The following is a 25,502-nucleotide window of genomic DNA, read 5'->3' on the forward strand; positions in this document are numbered from 1 at the left end:
GTTGAACCGGCACGAAAAACGAGACAACTTAGAAGAGATCTAAGTTGTTCGGCTTAGTCAATTCGGGACTTGATAAAATAGTAAATCCACATCCAACTTACCAAAAATTTTAAATATATGAATAACTTCAATAAAATTAGTAGCTTAAACAAGTTTGAAGATTTTTACCGATTAAAGTCTCAAAATCGGGTTTAAGCCAGTGTAAGTCGGCCCGATCTCGGTATAAAACCAAGTTTGGTTGTGACATAGCATAATCTTAGAAACACAAATAATATAAAGTGAAACATGAGTTAAAAGTATTAGGAAATATTTTTGGTGATTAGAATAGCTACTAGCTCGCTAAGACGAGTAGTTCGACTTTTACTCGGTTTTGACCCGAAACTTGGTTTAAGCCAATATTTGTTTTAACACTTACAAAGTCTTAAGTAATATGAGTAACATAAAGTAAAACAGCATAAAAAATATAGGATGAACTTTTGGTGGTTTGAACATTAACTAACTCATTTAGACGAGTGTTCGGTTTTACTCAGTTTTTACTCGAAACTTGGGTTCAAGACAAGAATTGTTCTACACTTCCATATAAACCATATAATAACTAAAATATAAATAAAAACCCAGATCTAACGTGTTTCATACAATATGCTTGTTTAAAAGTTAAATAAAGTACTTAAACGAGTGTTCGGTTTTGGTTCGGTCCATGACTCGGTATGAGACCGAGGATGGTTACCACATGTCAAAAAATATACAACTAAAATAAAGTAAAACTTTTGGATCCAAACTCAAATAAGAAAGTTAAGCGAGTAAACTTCTCAAAAACGATCAAATGGGCCTTAAAATGCATAAATACGAGTTTGAAAGTCCAAAAACCTTAAACAAAGATGAAAATGGTTTTCTTAACATAAAATAACTTAGAAAAACTGAAAATATCATAAGTATATACCGGAAAAAGGAGTGAAATGCAAGATTCGGTTCCGCTGACTTTTAAAGTCAAACGTAAGCAAAACTAGCTAGAACAACTTGCAAGATCAAACACTTTGGGATAAAAAGATGAGAACGAGCAGGGAAAAATGCTGAGATTGAGTGGGTATTTATAGGGAAGGATAGGGTGCAAGAACTTTTCCGCTAGATAAACCGACGCACTTTGATTATTTTATTTAAAATCGTTTTTTATTTAAATAAAATATGACCAGATATACTAATATATTTGGAGGGTTCTAGAATAATTATGGGTTGAGTGTTGTTTGGTTGGATGGTTAAAATATAAGTTCGGGCCTTAAACGAGTTAAAACGAACTTATAATGAAACTAATATGTTGTAGGTGGCTGGTCGCGCCATGCGACCAACTTGGTCGTTCCTCGTCGTGTGACACGGCATGGAAGAGTTTCCAACAAAGTTTGTTTTTTGACAATTTTGGCCCATTACTTGTTTAAAATTGACTTTTGGCGTATTTTTAAGCGAGTTAAGGGTAGTTGTGAACGCCTAAATCGATCTCATATCTAAGTTTACTTTAATCGATTATAAGGATCTAGTTCATGATGCTATTGATTATATGTTCTATGTTATTATTAGTATTAGTTGCATATATGTGTATGTATAATATTAAGATTGAATACGTTAATGAAGATTGAGAGAGAGAATCAGGCAGAGGTTTGTTAATTAACTCTCAAAACAAAAATAAACTGTGAACAGTGTTCACATATAAATAGAAGACGGACCTAGTTCGTTAACATCCCCTAACGAACTAGAGTCCACTTCGTTACATACATTAAAACGAAATACTCTTAACAAATCACCCCCTGATTTGTTAAACATCCTTAACGAATCAGGAGGGATAATAACTTAAGTCTTAGTTCACTAAACATCCTTAGCGAACTAGACATTACATTTAACGAACTAACTTAATACTTTAATAATTTATTACATAAATACAACGACAATTACATTAACTTTAAATACAAAGACTCAAGACGCAAAACCGTGCACTAACAGACACCCCCTCGTCTTGAGCTCTTTGCCTTTAAATTACTTGAAATGCTTGGACTGCCAGTCTCTTCAACTATGAATTCCGTTTTCATAACAAAAACGCACAACGCGTTGGAATTGCATAGCCAGATCATAGTCTTCATTGCGCTTAAACAGAATCTTGTTCTTGTGTAGCACATCATTGTCGGTCTCTGTTAAGTTAACCAACCACATTGGATCGATGATCTTGATCAGCTCAGTCTTTAAACCTGTACCAAGCAGAATGACGGCCTCTCCAGTACGATTGTCGTAGTACCAGCGGTTGAAAGATAAATGCATGTGTTGATTCAATGTCTTCACCGGCACACGCTTCATCGTCTTCGGCGGCTTTACTTTAAGAACCAACTTCTTCCAACCCGTTTTTGGATCAATCTCATTGAGACGCTTGCGGATAGGAATTTGTGGCTTAAAATATTTAAAACCATGATTCACCTCAAACACCAAGTATTGGTGAAAGCGTTTTGCATGGTAGTCATCACCGCGATTATAAACGGACGATACGCCAAAGTGCGCACATCCCATCTCGGTAATGAGAGAAGATCAGTCATCCTTTCGTAGTATTGGACGCCCTTCTCCCATTTAACAATGTACACCTTAAGATTAGATTCAAACATCCAAGAAACAATATTACCTTGTACTTTCGACACGGCCTTAAATGAAGTCTTCTGGTTGGCTTTGGCTCGTGCAATAGCTTCTTCATTCTGTTCTTGATCAACAATCCTGAATGCCTTGATGATCTTACTTGCTTTCTTGTGTCTGAACCAACTCTGAATCTCCTTAAGAGATGGGTCGAGAAGCGAATCAGATTTCATATCAAAGACGTTCTTTCCTTTGGAATTCTTCTCAAGATGGTCTTTTGATTCTTTAACCGTTTCTTCATTAAATACTGGAGCACCCTGATCAACATTGGTGTGCTGAAACAGATCAGGGTAATCCTCAGCAGTCACATCCTCCATCTCAACCTCCTCATTTTCATAAATATAATCCGTACTCATCTCAACAATAGGGTCATTTAGTATCTCATCATCATTAATTACCTCAACATCGGGCTCAGCCTCTAACACGGTCATCTCGTCTTCATTCAGATCAAGCAAGATAGAAATCTGCTCTCGTGTCAGTGATTTATCAACAAACTGCCCTTCTTCAATCTCCTCTCTATTCACCATACTCCTTATCATCCCCTTCTCATCCACAAAAATAACCGCATCGGCCTCAATCATCTCAATCGGTTTGGCAGCCGAATGGTCATGATAAACAATGATCTGTTTGCCCGAATCATCAAAAGAACTAGTACCCGCACCAGAAGCTGGTTCTTGAGTTTGTTTAGTCTCACCACCAGCACCAGACTCATCTGGATCCTCATCGTCATTCTTGAGCTTTTTCAGCGCATCATCTTTACATGTTAGCTGCAGAATAAGTTCCTCTTGTTCTTTAAGTTTCACCCCCTGAGACTCAACCATCTCACGAAGGGCTTTTGTTTCCTTTTGACAAAAAGAAACATAACTAACCAGCTTCTTCTGGTTCTCCATCAGACGTTCTTGATTTACACGGTCAGCAGACATTTGATTTTCATACAAGTGAAGAAGATTCAAAAACATGTTTGTCTGACGATTCGGTGGCATAACATACAAAGATGGATGAACTGGTTGGATTGGTCCCTGAGGTCTTGTAATTCTCATAAATGAGACATCACTAGGTGGAGGGGGGCCCATGGACGGTGTTGGAGAAACAGTAGAAAGTGTAGCAGAAGGCAATGGTATTTCAGCTAAGGCCGATTGTGGAATCATACCAAGCCTGTCATGAGAAACCATCATCGTCGTCAAAGTCATCTCCAGAGTGCTAGTAGTAAGCGACACTGTCGGGCGTTGAGGAGTTGCAGGACGAGACGGTTGAACACCAAAAGAAACTCCAGCTCCAGCTGATACACGTCTCTTTGCTGAGCTTTCAGAAGCTGGTGCTTTACCCTTACATTTACGTTCACGTTGAGCTGCAATAGTAGCAGCCAATGCAACTTCAACTGCAGCCAGTTGCTCTCTAAGAGCTGCATCACCATAACCACCATCGTCCCCATCATTACCATCATCATCACCATCGTTTCCACCTTATCCTCCCTCACCCTCGGAATCCGAGTCATCATGGATCCAGTGATCCTCGGGAGGACATACATAATCAGGATTAATAATATGACCGATCATACGTTTGTCCTGCGGCCTTTCTTTACGATAAATTGTCATTCTACGCACAGTATCGGCCTTCATGTGTTCTAAGGGAAGCACATCATCCACCAAAGTTCGATCGATAACCAGGTTGGGTATCAAATCGTGAATAATCAGCTGAAGAAATCTTGGATGCATTAAGAACTTCTTCTTCTAAACCGTTTGTTGAACTTGCTCCTTGAAATGATAAAACAAAATTTCTGAGAAGTTAAAAGGTTTTATTAGGACGAGTGCCACAAAAGCCGATTGCAACATGATTCGGCATTCATCGAAACCCCCTTTACGACCTCCCAAACAATGAATCAGCACATGTAATAAATACTTGTAGGGTGGGCACAGTCCATTCTAGTTATGCTGAGAGTCTCCGATATCTCCACCATAATGTACACGTCGAAACAAACCCTTGATTAATTTCTTGTCAAACTCACATGGGTTATCGACATTGTCACCAAGACGTAGTACACACCTAATCACTTCAACATCCACTGTGATAGGAGTTTGATTGATTGTGGCTCGAATGTGGTTTTCTTCTTCAACAAACTCCGCAGTATTCCAGAACTGCCTAATAATGCTCAGATAAACAGTGAGTCGAGCAGTTATGGCATATTGGATCACTGTTCGACGTAAGAAGGATAACATAGGCCCAAAAAGAACTTCGTTAGAAACGTTTGGATCAACGTAAACACATATGTTGTGTTTCTTGTCATACAGTAACAAGAGCACTTCCTCTTGTTCTTGCTGTTCTTGTGGAGTAGCAGGATGTTCTTGATCCATTTGATTGGCCATTATACTGAATAAATATAGACGGATATAAGTAATGTGAAAGTCTGATATACTTGAAGCACTTATATATATCTACCAATAGACAGTGTTTTTAATATTAGATTTCGTGTGTAATCGATGTATCAACGCGTTTAGACTCTTGAAATATTGTATTAATTTACAATATTAAGTTACATTAATTAAATAATTAATTTTGAAATGTCATTCGTTATCAATACAGTCTGATTCGTTACAGAAGTATAACGAATCGACTGATTCACTATCAAGTAAATATTTTAATGAAGAAGAAATTAGCGAATTAACTATTAATAATAACGAACTAACTCCTAGTTCGTTTCAAATGACGAATACATATATGATTCGCTAAGTGAATGAATTGCTATTCCAGTTCGTTTAAAGTCCTTAACGAATTGGACACGGAAGAGTTCAAATTCACTAAGGTTAACGAATGGTCAATAATTAGACTTAATCTTTGACTCTCATAGTCAAAGTCAAAATTAACATGAACACAGACTGTCAAAGGAGCAAATCGAAGATCAATTACTCCATAATTTACGATGAGTAGCCGAACAAATGACTCTATAAGTCTCGGAAACTCATTGCGAAGCCAATAATACCGTTTACGAGGTTCTAAACCAATAGATAGGTCAAGTGATGAACATAGCTGAAACGTCCAAAACTACCAATAATTATACACCCGGCAAGCAGTCAATCAAGTTGCGATTAAAGATCACCAGGGGGTCGGAACTCTATTCTGATCAAAATACTATTAAATCTAAGTCTATTAACAGAGTATTATATCGATTAAACAAGGTTTCAAAAACCGTAAAACCCTGATATTGAAATCACATAATTACCCAATCAAAACTGTATTATTTTTGACGAAAATCACAAAGAAATAATCATCTATACCTTACGAACACAATGGTATATTCAGATGTTCGAATTTCTAAGGTCGAAAATCAGAAAAAATTTGAACAGGGTAACTTTGGTTGTAAGGAAGATGAGTGAATAGTGTAGGACTATTCGTTTCACGCCGTCCTTTATACAATGTCCTTACACGCTTCCCAATGTATGACTCAGTCTAATTCATTTGAAATTTGAAATAACAAATTAGCTGATTCGTTACTTGAACTGAAAACATGGTATAGCGAATTAGGTTTGATTCATGACTTGATTCGTTAAATATGCATAAAGAACTAAAAGTGTTCGTTACAGAGTGCTGAAGCGAATTAGTTGAACGAACTAGAGTGTAGTTCGTTAAAAACACTCTAATTCGTTATCCATAATTAACGAATTAAACATAATTTACTTTTATCTTTTAAATTAAATAAAAATATAAAATAAATAAATCAATTTAAATCAAATAAATTAAACTAATAATATATTAAATTATTAATAAATTAAATGAATTATTGAGAACCTTTATCTTGATAATCGAATAATTTAAAACCGTTTCACGTTTTTGAAACATAACTTAAAAAGAAAATTTAAATAATTATCTAAAACGAAATGAAAAAAAATATTTTTGGTATTTTGGAATATTTAAAGAATGTATTTACTTGAAAAGAATCCGAAATGAGAAATATAATATCTTTTTGTGTTTTATATGATTTTCAAAAGCAGTACATATTTTTGTATTTTTGTTGAGTTTGAGCAGAGAATCATATTGACCAAATTGCCCTTCCATCACAGTTTTATATTTCAGCAATATTATGACTAGCGTTAGGCGGTCATTGGTATTGTTGTCCACTTAAATATAGTAACAAACTTTCAAGTGTTTTTGTGATATGATTAATGGTTCAATTAAAGCACAAAATATCAGAAACTATCAGCCTCTAATCTCGGTTCAAGCTTATTTTGATTTTTGCCATATCACCCCAACTTGACTTAAACCATTATATTGCTGATCAAAATTTGAATTTTATAAAAATTTATGAGCAATGCATTGAGTTTCTTTTACTATGAGTGAATATGCACGAGTTCATCTGTCGGCTTACATACATTGTATCCCCTGGGGTCCGTTTCTTAATGGTATAAGACGCACGCAAAGGAGGAACCATGTATGACTAACAGCGGATTTTGATCAAGTCAGTAATTTGGATTTGTACGAAGTACAGCAGTGATCAAGTTTAATGACTTTAGGTTTGCTCTAAAAGCGAGTGAAATATTCATGCATATGAATACCCAGATGATTAAGCCGCATAAAGACTCAGAGTGTCCAGAACCTCAAAGCTTGTTATTTGCTTTATTTTATTTTTGGTGATCAAACAATTATAAGGCTTGAGTATGACAGGTTATTACATTTCTGCCATCATCACCGAGACTTTTGCTAAAGACTAACATACTTTACTCTACTTTTTTGTTTCAAGACCTACCAATGCACCAATGATTAAGCACACAGTCTTAGAAGCTTACTTCTTGCTGGATTTGGGTCAAGATAGTCAACGTACTATCATTTTCTCTTTTTGCTTCAAAAACTCAAAATTTTTGAGGAGCATAAAACAAAATAAAGATAAATTTAATCGCCCTAGTTAACTTAAGTCTATAAATAAATGGTTAACCTATCAATTCAACAAGTTAATAATAGGACCAAGACATGCAAGCATGCTTCACAAACTTAATTAACTGACATAATTTTCAGCGAGAAAATAATCTAAAAACACATAACGAACGCCCCAACTATTTTTCATTATCAGGTAAATGGCTATCCTGAAGATTCACAAGAAACTATCAGGACCAAACATATACAAGTATATGTCCTTCTAATGTAGATAATTGACATAATTTTTAGCGAACACATGCAAAATTCTTTTTGGTTTTTCTCTATACATACTTTAAAAACACAAGCGTTTTGTCCTTTTCAATTTTTTAATAAAAAAAACAAACTTATCTTTTTGAATTTTTGGATTTTTCTGTACAAAATGAAATCACAATCTTTTTGGATTTTCAATTTTTTTTTAAATATTTTTGGATTTTAAATTTTTTTAATGTTTTTGGGTTTTATCTATACAAACTAAAATCACAATCTTTTTATATTTTCTAGTTTTTCATCCCCTAAAACCAAATTAAACTTTAAAAGAAAAATGACAGAAAACAGATAGTCATCCTTGTTTAAGGATATCAGCGAGGGTCTTCAATCCATTTAAACCAAGAAAAAAATTGAAAACGCGTTTTATCAAAAACTTTGGTAAATAGATCGGCTTTCTGAAAGTCAGTATGTACTTTCTCAAGGTCAATCAACTTCTTCTCAAAGCAATCCCGTATAAATGATATCGAATTTCGATATGTTTTGTTTTTGAATGTTGTACGGGATTCTTTGTGATAGAAATTGCAGCAGAATTATCAATCATCATAGGAGTAGTAAGAAACTTCAAACCGTAGTCGCGAAGATGTTGTTGTATCCACAAAACCTGGGAATAGCAACTCGATGCTGCAACATACTCAGCTACGGCGGTTGAAGTGGAGACCGTTGTCTGCTTCTTACACTGCCAGGAAACAAGCCGGTTTCCTAAAAATTGACATCCTGCAGTCGTTGATTTGAAGTTGATCTTGCAACCTCCATAGTCCAAGTCTGAGAAGGCAGTAAGCGCAAAGTTATCGTCCTTGGGGTACCACAACTCGATGTCTGGATTTCCCCTCAGATACTGAAGTATTCTCTTAACCGCAACTAGGTGAGTCACTCATGGACTTGCTTGGAACCTAGCACAAAGACAAATAGAAAACATAATGTCGGGGAGAGAAGCCGTTAGATACATTAAAGAACCGATTATGACACGATAGAGGGTAGGATCAACGGTATCCTCCAATTCATCCGACGATAAATTGTGACCCACGGGGAGAGGAGTTGAAGGGATTTTTCCGGCATATATCTTGAATCGGCTCAAGATATCGTTCACATACTTGGTCTGGTGAATAAAGATTCCGTTTGCAGACTGGTGAACTTGCAACCCTAGAAAGAAATTCATCTCTCCCATCGAGCTCATCTCGAACTTCGTTTGCATGGACTTCTCGAACTCCTTACACAACGTATCGTTTGTAGACCCAAAGATAATGTCGTCGACATAAATCTGAACTAGGAGAAGATCATCACCAACAGTCTTATAAAATAAAGTGCAGCCGGCAATCCCTCGCTTGAAGCCGTTATCAGTCAGATGGTCGGCAAGCTTGCCATACCAAGCTCTCAGGGCTTGATGTAGACCATACACGGCCTTGTTTAATTGGTAAACTCGGTCCGGATAATCAGGATCTTCAAAACCAGGAGGCTGTAACACAAACACTTACTTGTGTAGTTCACCATAGAGAAAAGCACTTTTAACATCCATTTGATAGACCTTGATATTCTTATAAGCAGCATATGCCAGGAAAATTCGAATCGACTCTAATCTTGCAACTTGAGCATATACTTCTGTGTAATCAATACCCTCTTGCTGATGAAAACCTTGCACCACTAAACGTGCTTTGTTTCTGACAATCACCCCTCGATCGTCTTTCTTACACTTAAATACCCACTTTGTTTCTGACAATCACCCCAATGATGTTTTCCTGTGGATGATATCCATGAATCTGAAGAGTGGGATTTTCAGGAACAACAACATTATCAAATAAATTAGTGTAATGTTCACCAAGTTCAGGAGATGAAACATTACCACTGTCAAGTTCAATAACTTGATCTTCAGCTTGATCATCATCATCAGAAGAAGATAAATTATCAACATTAACTAGGGAAGCAACATGTGATTCTTCAATTGGAGCATCAATTCGAGCTTCAACATCATTAGAACTTGAAAATCTTGGAATGGCCAAATGATCTTCAAAGTATGCTCGTACCAGATCCTCATCGATGTGTTCAGTTGAAGGAGTAAATGAATTAAATAAGCCATCATAGTCAAACATCCAGTTGGGACCTTTCCCTTGAGGAGGAGTGGTGTACTTTTGATAGTCCACATGATACCATTCCTCAACACAACCAGACGTGAAATTAAATACACGTTTCTTTGGAGATGCATATCCCAAGAAATAACCTTCGATAGCTTTTTCTTCAAATTTACCAGCATCCTTCTTCAACATTGTACACGGACACCCAAGTGGTTCCAGGTACTCTAAGTTAGGCTTTTGATTGTTCAAAAGGTCGTAACTTGTCTTCTTGAGTGGTTTAACAGCTAAAACCCGATTAAGTGTATAGCAAGCTGTATTCACCGCCTCATTCCAGAATTGGACGGGAAGCTTAGAATCAGCAAGCATAGTTCTTGCGGCTTCAATCAAAGTTCTACTCTTTCGTTCAACAACACCGTTTTGTTGAGGTAAATAAGGTGCACTATATTCTCGGTGAATTATTTTTTGAATACAAAAGAAATCCAATACAGTGTTTTTGAATTCAGTTCCATTATCACTTCGAATTCTCCTCACCTTTTGTTTGTATAGTGATTCGATCTTAGTGATAAGGGTTTGTACCAAAACAGGCGTTTGATCTTTCGAACTCATAAATAATACCCATGAGTATCTTGAATAATCATTAGTGACAACAAGACAATACCAATCCCTAGAAATATTCGCACGATTCACAGGACCAAACAAATCCATATGAAGTCATTCAAGAGGAGTATCAATGGAATTCAATAACTTAGAAGGATGAGCCTTTTTCTTCTCCTTGCCCTTCTTGCATGCAATGCAGTGATCAGATAACTTAAAATTCTTCAATGAGACACCCTCAACTAAGTCATTAGCCATTAAATAATTCATCTTTCGAACTTGTATGTGACCCATTCTACGATGCCATAGAATAGAGTCCTTTTCGGTTTATTTGGAGATAAAACATATTTCGATAGACATTGATACTTTAGAACTCATATTTAAGACATAAATATCATTTGATCGTGGTGATCGCATGACAACCATGTCCTTGAGAATCACATAACCCGGTTTCAAGATAAGACATTCTTTATCAGTAAATACGCTAGTGTATTGCTTGTCACCGATTTGCGACACACTCAATAAATTATGGTCCACCTTGTCACAGTAGTTAACTTTCTCCAAAGTAATATAACCATTTGAAATTTCACCCTCTTGTGTGATCATGCCCCCAGAATTCCCAGCAAACGCTACATAACCTCCTTGAATATTTCCCACATTTATCAATAGGTTGAGATTTCCAGTGATATAACGAGAACATCCACTATCCATAATCCAATTCTCACCAGACACAGTCTTGGATGTACCCTACACACAAAGTAAAAGTGATTAGTTCAAAAAGGCAGCCTAGGCCTTAGTCTTGGGCACCTTTTGAGTTTCTCTTTGATCATTAATTTGAACAGACTTCAACTGTTGTTCAGCAACTTGAGAATATGTTGTCGTCTTCCTAGACTTTCATCTCAGATAATCAGCTTGAACAATATTTGAATTCGTGTTCCTACATTTGGGCTCATTTGGAACGAAGTTTGGTTTCACTTGACCATGAGTTTCATTCACATGAATTACCTTTCGAGGATTCACATTAGAAAACATGATATGTGTATCATCCTCACATGACATTGGTCGTTTCAAGATCTCCTTTATCACAGGGATTGGTAGAATGATCCTTGACAAAAGGATGGAGATTTTGAGTTTTCTGTTGACCACAGTTTCTCACCACATGACCTTGTTGACCGCACAAAAAGCAACTTCGCATGTCAACATGACCATGTTGAGGTCTGGCAGGAACATGTACAACCGAAGGTTGATAACTTACATTTTCAGTGAATCGTTTGGCCAAATCATCAGAAGTGACAGACTTCTTTTTCATATAAAAGTCAAGGTTAGAACAATTGGAAAAACTTTTCAATGTATCTGTTCTATTTGATTTGATAAACTGAACCTTTTTAGCTTGTTTTAACAATTGTTTTGCTTTCAATACCGGGTCTGATGAATTTGATGTCTTGGCACAAACATATTGACGTTCCAACTCTTTCAACTTATCAGTTTCATTGTAAAAGACGCTTTCAATTAGTTCCGGTTTAATGATACTAATCGGTATATATTTTTTAGTGAACATCATGTCTATACCTTTTAACTTAAAAACTCTTGCAGATGATGGCTTAGAACTAGGAGAATTTCGAAATTTACCCAATTTGTTCTTCAACTCAAGAACCTCATTCTCAAGTTCAGTTATCTTTGATCTATGTTTTAGGATTTCTTTAAACTTTTGATCATTAATAGTCATTTTAACAGATAATTCAGCCTTGAGATCATGGTTACTTGTCGACAATGCTTCAATCTTTTCTCGAGATCTCATTGGAGATTCAAGAGATTGTCAATAAGTATCCTTCAGAGAAGCAATTTCTCTTACTAGATTATCATTATGATTCTTTAAAGATTCTAACTTAGGTTTGTTAGATTCACATTCAACACATGCTACTTTAACAGATGAAGTAGCAAAGATAGATGACTAACCTCATTGATCTTAGCCATGCAAGCAAACACAGTTGGATGTTTGTCACATGAGTCATCAGAATCAAATCCAGAGTCATTGTCAGAGGACAGCTCACGTCCACTTGCATCTTGAAAGTCTTTTGTCAGCCCGAACATAGCCAAATTAGCTTGAGTATCATTACACAGTAGTATTTGTGACCAATCATTCCCATTAGCTAATATTGCTTGTGACCCAGAAGTAGATGGTTTCTTTTCAGCATCATTACTTCGTGATGTAGAAGAACTTTGATTTTGACCACGAGGACCAGTATACTCTTTTCTCGGTTTGTCACATTCTTTAGCAAAATGCCCGAACTCTTGACAATTATAGCATTTCACTTTTAACTTGTCAAATCCGAATTTCTTGTTCAAGGCAGGAAGATCTTTGCCAGTCCTTTGCATGAATCTCTTAACCTTACGAACAATCATAGCCATGTTCCACTTTAAATCCATAATATCTAAGTCATCGGGATCAATCTGATCATAATCTTCATCAGTTAAATCACTTGTGGCTATCTTGCTACTCACCAAATTTTCATATGACGACATGAAAGCTGTCAGAAAAGCAAAGTTTTGCTCAGCTTCCTTCATGTTAACAGTTGGTGGCGGTGAAGCAAATGGATTTGTAGAAGATGAATTTCCAGATCCACCAGAAACACCAGGTGATCCAGAATTACTAGCAGTGTAAAAATATTTTATTGGATCATTAAAGATAGCTGATTCTTTATCACTTGCAGCTTGGGTAAGGAAAGCAGTTATCGGAGAGAAAGTTGAACTTAGAGGCATACGTCCACCATAGAAAGCAGGATCTTGACTTTCCTTGAAAGATTTCTGACACTTAAGATCATATTCTCTTTCTTCAATCTTTTGCAAGAATTCAAATGCAGTCAAATCCTCATTCAAGAAATAGTTATTCTCTTTCAGAACCATTAAAAATGTTGAATAAGAACTTGGTAGCACACTCTTAATAATGTCAATCTTATCAGTCTTAGAAATTTCCATTTTCATTTTGTCCATCTCAACAGTTAAATGATTAAACCTTGTAGTCATTTCTTCAACTGTTTCTCCCTTCAATAAATTAAAGTTTCGAAATTGAAACTTAAGCATCACCTTCTTACTCTCAGCTGTATTTCCCATACTTCTCATACGAAGATGTTGAAATAAGGAAGCACAAATCTTTATACTACCTACTCGGTGAAAGATATTTTCGGGTAACGCCATAGTAAGAGTAGAATAAGCCTTTATCTCGATCTCTAATGCTTTCTTCTCTTCTTGTGAATATTGAGAAATAGCTTTAGGAGTATAACCAATAGTGTCATCACCAATCATTGGTGCAATATATACCTCATCTAGGCAATACGAGCAATCAGGATGAACATAACCCAAATGAGCACGAAAACGGGGTTCCCATTTAGCAAAATCGCTAAATTTCATCAAACGTGGACATTTTGAATGTGAACCAATCTCGGTGTCCAGTTGTAACATTTGTTGCATCAACATGTTTTGAGAAGCTAGTGCATACATACCAGCCATTTTTGTAAAAGTTTCAAACTTTGAGGATTAAAATTTAAATTTGTTAACGAACTGTAAACAGTGTAACGAACTGTGAACAATTATTAGCGAATCACATTTTAACGAAGTAAAGTGTGATCGAGTAACGAATTGGAAATGGTTTTGACGAATCAGATGAGTAACGAATTAGATGGTCAACAAACAAGTCAACTAAAAAATTGACTAAACAAAACACGAAGTGCAAGTTTAGCGAATTAGAAAGTTTTCTGTAACGAATCACTAAGAGATACTTAGCGAATTAGATAACGAACAAGCTACAGTTGATTAACGAATCAACTTATAGCGAATTAGGTTGTTACAACTAGGGGTGTTAATCGGGTTAACCCGATCGGGTTTCGGGTTAATCGGGTCGGGTTAGTCGGGTTTTCCTTAAAAAATATCTAACCCGCAACCCGACCCTATTAAGGTTCGGGTTAGTCGGGTTTGGGTTATTCAGGTTTCGGGTTTGTCGGGTCGGGTTAGTCGGGTTAACCATGTTACTTTATACTTTTAAGTTGTTTTATGTGTTTGTAACTTGTATGTTGCAAAATTTCTCATTCCATTTAATTTTCAATTTCTTTTACAAGTAATTATCTTATAATTTCTCATATAAACCTATAAATGAACCGAACGAACATGAACAAAGGCGCCGTATTCTTTCATTTAACTTTTAACGAACACGACACGAACACTTAATCGAACAAATATTTGTGTTCATGATCATTCATTTAAAATATAAACGAAGAATTCACGAACATAAATGAATATAATTAAACAAAGATAAACAAACAAGAAGGAACATATATGTACATACATTAACGAACACAAACATACGTTAACAAACATAAATGAACACATTTAATAAACACAAACAAACAAATATAAAACATATTAGGGTGATATAATTACTAAATGCAAATAATATTTAATAATTTTATATTACTATGTAAATGAACATGAACGAACGTAAACAAACTTAAATGAACGATCATAGAAAATCATTCACAAACATAGATGAACGAGTGAAATATGTGTTCATGCTCGTTCGTTTATTTAAATGAACACAACATAAATGAAACATTATTGCCTTTATAGTGCTTATTTCACCTTTTAATCATTGTATATAAAGTTAAGTATCCCCACTAATCGGGTTATTCGGGTTAACCCGAAACCCGACTTTTTCCCAAAAATAAACCCGAAACCCGACCTTATTAACAATTCGGGTTATTCGGGTTGACCCGAATAACCCGATTAATACTTTTTGACTCGATTTAACCCGACCCAAATTTTCTTATTCGGGTTCGGGTCGGGTCGGGTTAATCGGGTTCGGGTATTTTGGACACCCCTAGTTACAACCGTTTGTAACAAACTCTGACATAGAATGACACGTGGCAATGGTTGTTATAACCCAAATTCCAAGATAGACGCGTGTCACACGAATCAGTTGGACACGAATCGGATTGAGTAGCGAATTGGTTAACGAATCAACCAAAACTCATAACGAATTAGTGTAACAATTAACGAATATGATAACAACTCGGGTAAACACTGTTAACGAATTGACCAAAAAATCAACGAATCAACGAATCTTCAAATTTGTTTGAAGATCTTCAACTCTTCAAATGTGATTTCCAGAAACTGGAAATCATATGAACACAAAATCCAGAACCAAATCCGTGATATTACTTCGTTTCTTAACCAAATCGCTCAAATAAACAGCTAAAATACTCGCAAACCAATCGCGAATCCACTCATATCAATCCCGTAACACAATTACCCTTAACACATATCCAATCTGACCACAAACAATCCCCTGTTTCTCAGCCAAACTCAGATCCAACCAAAACAATCCAAACACAATCAAAACTCCAATTCCAGTTAATCACACCTATCCAATACCTTAACAACCTCAGATCCAATCCAATTGATTCATAGCCATTCCAAAACAAGATCAAATTGAAGCAAAATCAATCGGTAATCAAACTTATACCAAACTTAATACTAAATCAGTCCCAATTACAATTAAACACACTAATCAAGAGCAATCGAACAACCGAAAGCTCAAATAACACTTGTGAACGCCTAAATCGATCTCAGATCTAAGTTTACTTTAATCGATTATACGGATCTAGTTCATGATGCTATTGATTATATGTTCTATGTTATTATTAGTATTAGTTGCATATATGTGTATGTATAATATTAAGATTGAATACATTAATGAAGATTGAGAGAGAGAATCGGGCAGAGGTTTGTTAATTAACTCTCAAAACTTAAATAAACTGTGAACAATGTTCACATATAAATAGAAGATGGACCTAGTTCGTTAACATCCCCTAACGAACTAGAGTCCACTTCGTTACATACATTAAAACGAAATACTCTTAATGAATCACCCCCTGATTCGTTAAATATCCTTAACGAACCAGGAGGGATAATAACTTAAGTCTTAGTACGCTAAACATCCTTAGCGAACTACACATTAAATTTAAAGAACTAACTTAATACATTAATACTTTATTACATAAATAAAACGACAATTACATTAACTTTAAATACAAAGACTCGAGACGCAAAACCGTTCACTAACAGTAGTTTAAAGTTGGAATAACCAATCGACAAGTATAAAACAAGGTTACAACATAAAGTCTATCATTTTATTAATAATCAAACATCCAAAAGTCTCAACGGGTGGGGTTACAACACAAAAACATATACAAGTCGATCCGAAAATATCAAATGTCACAAGTGAATTTATTAAACTACCTTTGATTTCCGTGCTGTAAGGTATGATTTCATATAGGGGTACCTGCCATTAAATGTGACCATAAGAGAGTCTAATCAAACCGATAGTTTTAACAACTTATTAGGGTTTCATAGGTGTCTCTTTTAGAAGGTTCGAGGGTCCTGTTAGGTTTCCCATTAAGTAAATAGTTTTTGATCCCGGTCCCATAACATAGCATTTTCCAACTATTTGATAACTGATACATTAGGGATTTTAGCTTAGGTGGTTAATCATCATTATTTGAATTAAAAGCCGAGTTGTAAGTTAAGTCGTGTTAAGTTATTAATTAGTTTAAATTTAGTCTTTAGTAAAACCCTCCTTAAAATAATATAAATAAATAATTGTGTCAGTCAGTTAAGTCTAATTAGCTAGTTTATGTAATTTAAAGAGTCTTGTGAGTTGGATATCCGGACTTACCTAGCTGTACTAGACTCGACCTGAACACTTGCCGGTTATCAGTTTTTGTAGAAACACGAATATATAGAGCTACAGTAGGTTATTGATCAATACATAGTGACCTACTCAAAACGGATCTAGTTGTATGATATATGTATGTGTATAGTAGATTATAGAATGAAGTATGCGAGTGAGAAATTCGGTAGAGGAACAGTGTACGTTAAACACACTTAATTTATGATGGTGACGGGTGAACCGTAGGGAAGCCGTTAAGCGAGCTAAAAGATATAAATGCATATGCTTAACCAATTAATTTTATGAAATTAGTTAACTATGGTTACTCGTATAATTTCAGGTATGAGGAGATAGAGGATGAAATCACGAGAACGTGGACAAAAACGGCAAAGAAAACGGAGTTGAAATGAGAAAGATATGAAGAAAACAATGAAATGAGAAAGAGCTCCACCGTGACCCATGGTGTTTACCGTGGGCCACAGTCAAAATGGCACAAAAACGGCAGATTTCACCGTACTGTGAGCTCTTTCTGCACCGTAGACACCACTGTGGCCCACGGTGGTTACCATGGCCACGGTCCGGAGCTATAACTGCCGATTTTCTTTGTTTTAATCCGTTTTTCCTTGTCTTTTCACCAATCTATCATTTGGAGACGACCTAGAGGCGATTTTGGGTTCAAGAACAATTGTTTGGTGATTCCAATAATTGATTTGGTGTTTTTGATTCATATGCATACTCTAATTGATGTGAAAATGAACCGAATTATGTGTGGCTAATTTCCTTTGTGTTCTCTCCCGAAATGTAAGGTTTTCCATTGAATGTCTGTTAATTGTTTGTTATTTGTGGGATAGTAATTTGATCTTATGATTATATTGCTATGGTGATTGTGAGTTTGATTAGTAATTGTTAGTATAGTGTAATTCGTTTTATTGGCTATCAGTTCTTGGTGCCATAGGCAATTGGGATTTATTGGAAGGGAATTAGGGTTGGCTATATAAAACTGATTATTTAGTGACGACCTTGAGTTTTTACAATCCAAGTTCTTAGTCCTTTTTTATCACAGTCAAACACATACTCACGAACTATGTCTATGTAGTTCATCCTAAAAGTAAAAGTTAACATTATCAATCTTGGAAACCTGAAATCGGGAGATGGCATTCTTTTTATTGAATCAGTTAAAACTCGTTATTTGTTTTCAGTTTCTTTTGTTAATCAAATCAAACAACCAAATACTTGAATTTATTTTCTGCATTTAGTTTAATATAGTTTAATTACAAAGCTATATAGTAACACATTTTCCATAAACTCTCTGTGTTCGACACACACTAATTGGTTTATTTTTGAGAGAGTCTTCGACCTCACGTCAAATTTTGGAGCCGTTTCTGGGGAGTAGTGTGCAATGTGTGTTAGCTTTTGTAGTTTTGTTTGTTATTTTCGGGTTTACGCTGGTTGTGTTAGTTTGCAGGTACCTACAGGTGTATGCATACTAGAGGCTCTAATAGGTCATCACCACTAGTTTTTGATCCTGAGATTGAACGAACACTTCGAAGAAACCGAGTCCTACTTAGGGAGAACAAACTTCTTGGTTCTCCATCTGCATCAAACGACACCATGGATTCACCAACTCCTACTTCGGGTCAAACATTGCCATCTACACCTCCACCAAATCCTACTTCCATACCTACTTCATCGAGTGATGTGAAACCAACCTACACAACCGAGCCCATTAACGCTCAATTCACTTACTCAATATCATCAAAATTGCCACCTATTTCCAATCTTTTTCCTACATTTGGTCCATCATCATCCCAACAAAAACCAACAACCAACCTTTCAACAACCACAGTAAAGCTACCAATATCAACCACCACCCTTCATGCAATATTCAAGAACACAAGATGATAGTTATGGTGATGGGTTTGACAGGAAGTTTGAGGGGTATGGAGTGGAAGGTTATTACACGGGAGGTGATGGAAGTCAAAGGGTGGATCAAGGGAATTTTGCTTATGCTCAAAGGCAACAAACGAAACCGGTACAAGAACTCAATAGACAATCACCACCGGTTGTTTAACAAGTTCAACCACCACCGGTTATTCAACAATAAAAATTTCCATAACAAGTTCTTCCACAAGGGCAACAAAAAATGCCTCAACCACAATTTCAACAATTTACACCTCCAAGGCCCATTTATAAGCAAATGGTCAACCAAGATTAACAATGAGAGTACCAAGAAGGCATGCAAGAGAGATAGTAAGGGGAATTGAAGCTCACTTTCGCCTGGTTATCACTAATAATCCGTCTCCGGTGGTTATTCCTCAAAATCAACATGGAAGAACATTTGAGGTGAGAACCAATTCACTCCAAAGTTTACCAAAGTATAAGGGTCTAGCAGCGGAGGAACCTTACTTTCAACTGGAGGTGTATGACTCTATTTTCAACACGATTGGGGGTCAAGGGTTTTCATCGGATGAGGTTAGGTTGGTTCTTCTTCAATTCTCTTTGGAAGATAAGGCGAAGAGATGGTTTTACACATTGCCTTCCACATCAATTTATACTTGGGCCGACATGCAACAAAGATTTTTGGAAGAATTTTACATGGCTCAAAAGACTAATGATGCAAGACGAAGTTTGAGAACTTTCCAACAACAATAGGGTGAGTTGTTTCATGAAGCATTTGAGTGGTTTAATATGATGAACAAGTATTGTCCTCACCATGTTATTGTCTTTGGGAATTGTTGAATGCTTTTCATGAGGGGTTGAATATGGAAGATGAGCGGGATTTGGTGTCGATTATAAATGGTACATTTGGTACTAATTATGAACAAGATGATTGGGCGTTTTTGTCACACCCTCAAAATCCACTAACGGAGTTTTACCATCAGAGGGTGTGAACTAACACGATCGGAATCATTAGTTATAATAAAACCATAAATAAAGTTTTCAATCCACGAAAACATTTAAGTGTAAATAAATGCGGAAGCATAAAACCTTTAACCAAAAGTTGGTCACGCAGGACGACTTAAAACCCAAATAATAATAGTTTAAAACAAGTTTGCATAAGCAATAATGTTCAAAGTAATGCATGATCCTATACCGCGCGCCCGCCTCGGCTACATGAGAATGACATACTAAAAGTGTCAACACGGGGTTGGTGAGTTCACAAGTGTATATACAATAAAACGTTTGCGTTTAGCGTTTTGCGTTTAGCTTTTTGCGTTACCAGATAGTGTTAAATCAATTATATATCTATAGGTAGCTAGCCTATAAAGCAAGTATTACTAAGTGTTCGACACCGAAGCTGACTGTTTATCATGTGCCTTGCCACCAGGTCTATCCATGTAACACCCCGTAACCGCAGCGGAAACGTACACGGGATGCAACAGACACATCTGATATCAACAGCATTGCTTATAAAGAAAATACCACTACATTAATTTATAACATATTACATTGTTGCGAGTTTCATTACTGTCTAGGTGTTACACACATATTTTACCGATAAGACATTAATAAATTCATTACAAAACATAGAGCAGCAAGCTTCCAACAGGTAGCACAGATAGTTAAGCACACATCAATCAATCCAACTTGGGCATACCTAGAAAACATGTAAAGAAAACGGGTCAACTACGAATAGTTGGTGAGTTTCACTAATTTAAATAAACACTGACAAATCATTTTAATAATCATTTATTAGCAATATAATCATGCTGGGAACTATGTTACCCCAGAACATTTCCATTAACTTTCTGGGAACTATGTTACCCCAGAACAATAATAACCCCTGGGAACTATGTTACCCCAGAACAATAAATATCCCTGGGAACTATGTTACCCCAGAACAATAAAAACCCCTGGGAACTATGTTACCCCAGAACAATAACTACCCCTGGGAACTATGTTACCCCAGAACAATAATAACCCCTGGGAACTATGTTACCCCAGAACAATAATAACCCCTGGGAACTATGTTACCACAGAACAATAATAACCCCTGATAAACAATTTATATATTATGTGCATCAAACCATATATATATAAATATACAAGTATTTCCATACGATCGGTATGTACTTAAATACTTTAAATAAGACATGTTTTCCGCCCCGGGAAAATATAATTAAAACAATTCATTAAAAGGGGCTCGTGAAAACTCACCTTTTTGTGAGTCGGTGAGTAATATAAGGAACAGCTACGTGCCTGGATCTGTAATTTAATATCTAGTCGTTACTATATAATTCCCATAACTTAAATACGTATCAATCGGTACATCTGGGAACATTGTTAACCAAGTACTGTACTCGATTGGGGGACAATGTTAACCCCGTGACACTTCTAAGGACTCAGATTGTGACATTGCTTAGAGTTTGACAGTCAATTTAGTTAAGGTGATGAAATTATAGCTCGATTTGACACCCCGTTTGGCCGTGGGGCCCGTTTCCGGTATTTCGGTGCCGGAAACGGTAAAATCGGGTAAAATTATCCAAATCATCCGAATTATTTTCGGATGATTTATTTTTACTTAATTTACTTAGATTTATGAAATAGTCCATTTTTAGAGTTTTCATGTACCAGTCAGCTCGCTTATGCGAACTTTGCCGGTTTACACGTTTTAAGCTTTAAAAACTTGTTTTTATGTTCTTTTTAGGACAAATAATTACCCGATTAGTCTCGGGTCTTGAAATTTTGCACAAATCTTAATTTGACAGTAAGGAATTTTGTAAAATTTTTCCAGATTTATTTTCCTATATTTACATTTATTTATCTATTTTTAAATCTTATTAAAACACTAAATATATCAAAAATACCAAAACACTTTAGAAAAATCCCAAATTTTTCTGGGATGATCTCTATCATCCTCATAACTTCCTGGAATTTTTCCAGATTTATTTTCCTATATTTACATTTATTTATCTATTTTTAAATCTTATTAAAACACTAAATATATCAAAAATACCAAAACACTTTAGAAAAATCCCAAATTTTCTGGGATGATCTCTATCATCCTCATAACTTCCTGGAATTTTTCCAGATTTATTTTCCTATATTTACATTTATTTATCTATTTTTAAATCTTATTAAAACACTAAATATATCAAAAATACCAAAACACTTTAGAAAAATCCCAAATATTTCTGGGATGATCTCTATCATCCTCATAACTTTCTGGAATTTTTCCAGAATTTAAAACTTATTTTTCAAGCCATTTTCACCCAAAACCGAGCTAGAAATCCCTAGAACTCGTTTCACCGAAAAGCCTACTTAGACTTTTCCAACTGAGCTCAAATTTTGTGGGTGACTTTTATATGTTATAAAAAGCTTATCTTAAATTTTCCGGAATTTTTCATCATGTTTTGCTATTTTTCACTATTTTTTAGCCAAAACCGAGCATTAAATTCACCAAATATTCATCTTTTATCCAAAAATTACCAAAAATTCACAGATCTCATATTTTCATGTGTAGATCATCTCTGTGAAATTTCGTGACCCGACTCTAAGCACACGAAAATCTGTCCAAATTTCATAAACACACGAAAACCGAACTATTTTGTGTTTTCTAGCTTTAGATCGCAAGGATCTCGGTTTCTAGCCTTTGCTAGCCGCTAGATACAACACTTACAAGCACATAAACACCACACCAAGCAAGTTATACCACAATCAAGCCATTTCTTTCCTAGTGTCGGTTAAAACATCAAAACAACGATTTTGACCGTAAAAATCCGTTCTCGACTCTTTTTACTCATTTCTTGGACCATGATCCCTTGTATAACATGTATACATCTCTTGATCATGCAAGAGTCGGTTTCATCTCGGGTTTTCACCCGTCTTTCACATGGAAAACTCATTTGACAAGATTTCAACCGTAAAAATTCATTCTAAACACTTTTAACTAATTACTTGGATCAAGATCCTTTGTATAACTTGTATACATCCTTTGATCACACGAGAATCGGTTTCATCTCGGGTTTTCACCCATTTTTCACATGAAACTTCCTTTTCTCAAGATTATAGAGTTATAAACAAGAATTTAAGCCTTAAAACATGAGTATACCTTGAAGATTTTGGTTAGAGATCAAGGAATTAGATGGTTGCTTGAAAGATATGAAGAGAATTGAGAGAGTTGATGTGAAAAAAAAAGAAAATGTAATGTGTAATGGGGTGTGGGTGGCCGGCCTAAAGGTGGTGTGGGGGGTGGGTCCCACAACTTCAATATTAGCCACACATTTGGATTGTGTAATCCGGATAATGTTGTGGATAATCTGGTTCAGTTCGTTTCTCGTTTAAACTCGTAATTCGGCTTAAAACGAGCCTAAAATGGTTGTTTTTCGGGTTAACATAAAATTTACATAAAACTGATTTAAAAACTTTAAAAACTTAACCCATGACATTAAAACATCATATTATTAATAATTACGCATCTTTTTCGGCTTGATTGATCGTCTCTTGCTTGATTTGGTGTTAAAGGTTTCGTTTAGCGTACCGACGTACCATTAAATCGAAATCCTTTTTCTGTGCTATAATTCACCTATCCCGAAGCATTCATACCTCGTAAACATCACTAAACATTATATACTTCGTCTATAATGTAATTCCCGGTTCGTTCGGGTTTCAATAATCGTTCATTGATTAATTGTAATTCCAATACGATTCACTATATATATGAGTATGATTCATATTGTGAATCATATATACTCGTATAAACGTACTATAACTCATATAATCAGTATTAAATAACACGTAAATAGTATATTCCGGCTAGGGTATACCTGAATTTGCCGGAATCGTTACATTCTCCCCCCGTTATAAAAATTTCGTCCTCGAAATTTTATGCGTCAACTACTTCCTTTTGAGGAAATAGGTGGGGGTATTTCTTCCGAAATTCATCCTTTCGTTCCCAAGTAAATTCTGGGCCTCGTTGCGAATTCCATCTAACTTTGACCAACGAGATCTTATTGTGTCTAAGTTGCTTGATCTTACCGTCCACTATTTCGATGGCCTCCTCTACGAAGTTGAGCCTATCACTTATTTGAACACCCTCTAAGGGTAACACCGATGTCTCATCCGCCAGACATCTTTTCAAATTTGACACATGAAACACGTTATGAACTGCACTTAGTTCCTCAGGCAGTTCTAGTCGGTAAGCTACCGGACCGATCTTTGCAGTGATGTTGAATGGTCCAATGTATCTAGGGGCCAACTTCCCCGCCTTTCCAAATCTGACCACTCCTTTCCAGGGTGATACTTTCAAATATACCTTTTCACCCTTCTCAAATGACAACGGTTTTCGACGGGTATCGGCATAACTCTTCTGCCGATCCCGCGCGGCTTTCAAGTTGTTCTTAATTTCAAGAATCTTGCTGGTCGTCTCCTGGACCAGATCCGATCTAATGACCTGCGAGTCACCCACTTCAGACCAGCAAAGTGGTGATCGGCACTTACGTCCATACAATGCTTCATAAGGTGCTGCCTTTATACTGCTATGGTAACTGTTATTATAGGAAAATTCAACGAGTGGGAGATGTTGATCCCAATTTCCCTTAAAGTCCAGTACGCAGGCACGAAGCAAATCCTCCAAAGTTTGAATGGTCCTCTCAGACTGACCATCGGTCTGAGGGTGGTAAGCCGTGCTTAGGTCAATACGTGTTCCCAATGCTTCTTGAACAGCTTGCCAAAGTTTGGAGGTGAAATGGCTATCCCTATCGGAGATGATCGAGATGGGGATGCCATGACGAGACACTATTTCATTTATATAAATTTGCGCAAGTCTCTCAGTGTTATAATTGTTTCTAATCGGAATAAAATGTGCCGATTTGGTTAATCTATCCACGATTACCCAAATTGCATCATTTCCCCGGGATGTCTTAGGGAGGTGTGTCACGAAATCCATTGTGATTTGCTCCCATTTCCATTCGGGAATCTCCGGTTGTTGTAACATTCCCGAAGGTTTCTGGTGCTCCGCCTTAACCCTCGCACACGTCGTACACTTGCCGACGTATGTGGCTATATCCTTTTTCATACCTGGCCACCAGTAAAATTCTTTCACATCCTGGTACATTTTATCCGATCCCGGATGTATGGAATATTTCGATTTATGCGCTTCGTCCATGATTAATTCACGAAGGTCATGGAGGGTCGGAATCCAAATCCGACTTTTGAAATAGAGAATTTCGTCTACACGCCGTTCGAAATTCTTCTCATTCCCGAAAAGTCCTTCTTTATCCAATTGGTCCTCTTTCAACGCCTCGCGTTGAGCGACTCGAATCAAATCCGAAAGGCTCGATTGGACT

This window comes from Bidens hawaiensis, unplaced genomic scaffold (assembly GCF_021521415.1).
Source record: "Bidens hawaiensis isolate Kalapana, Puna unplaced genomic scaffold, B.hawaiensis_p1.1 tig00018480_1, whole genome shotgun sequence".
Classification (NCBI taxonomy): Eukaryota; Viridiplantae; Streptophyta; class Magnoliopsida; order Asterales; family Asteraceae; genus Bidens; species Bidens hawaiensis.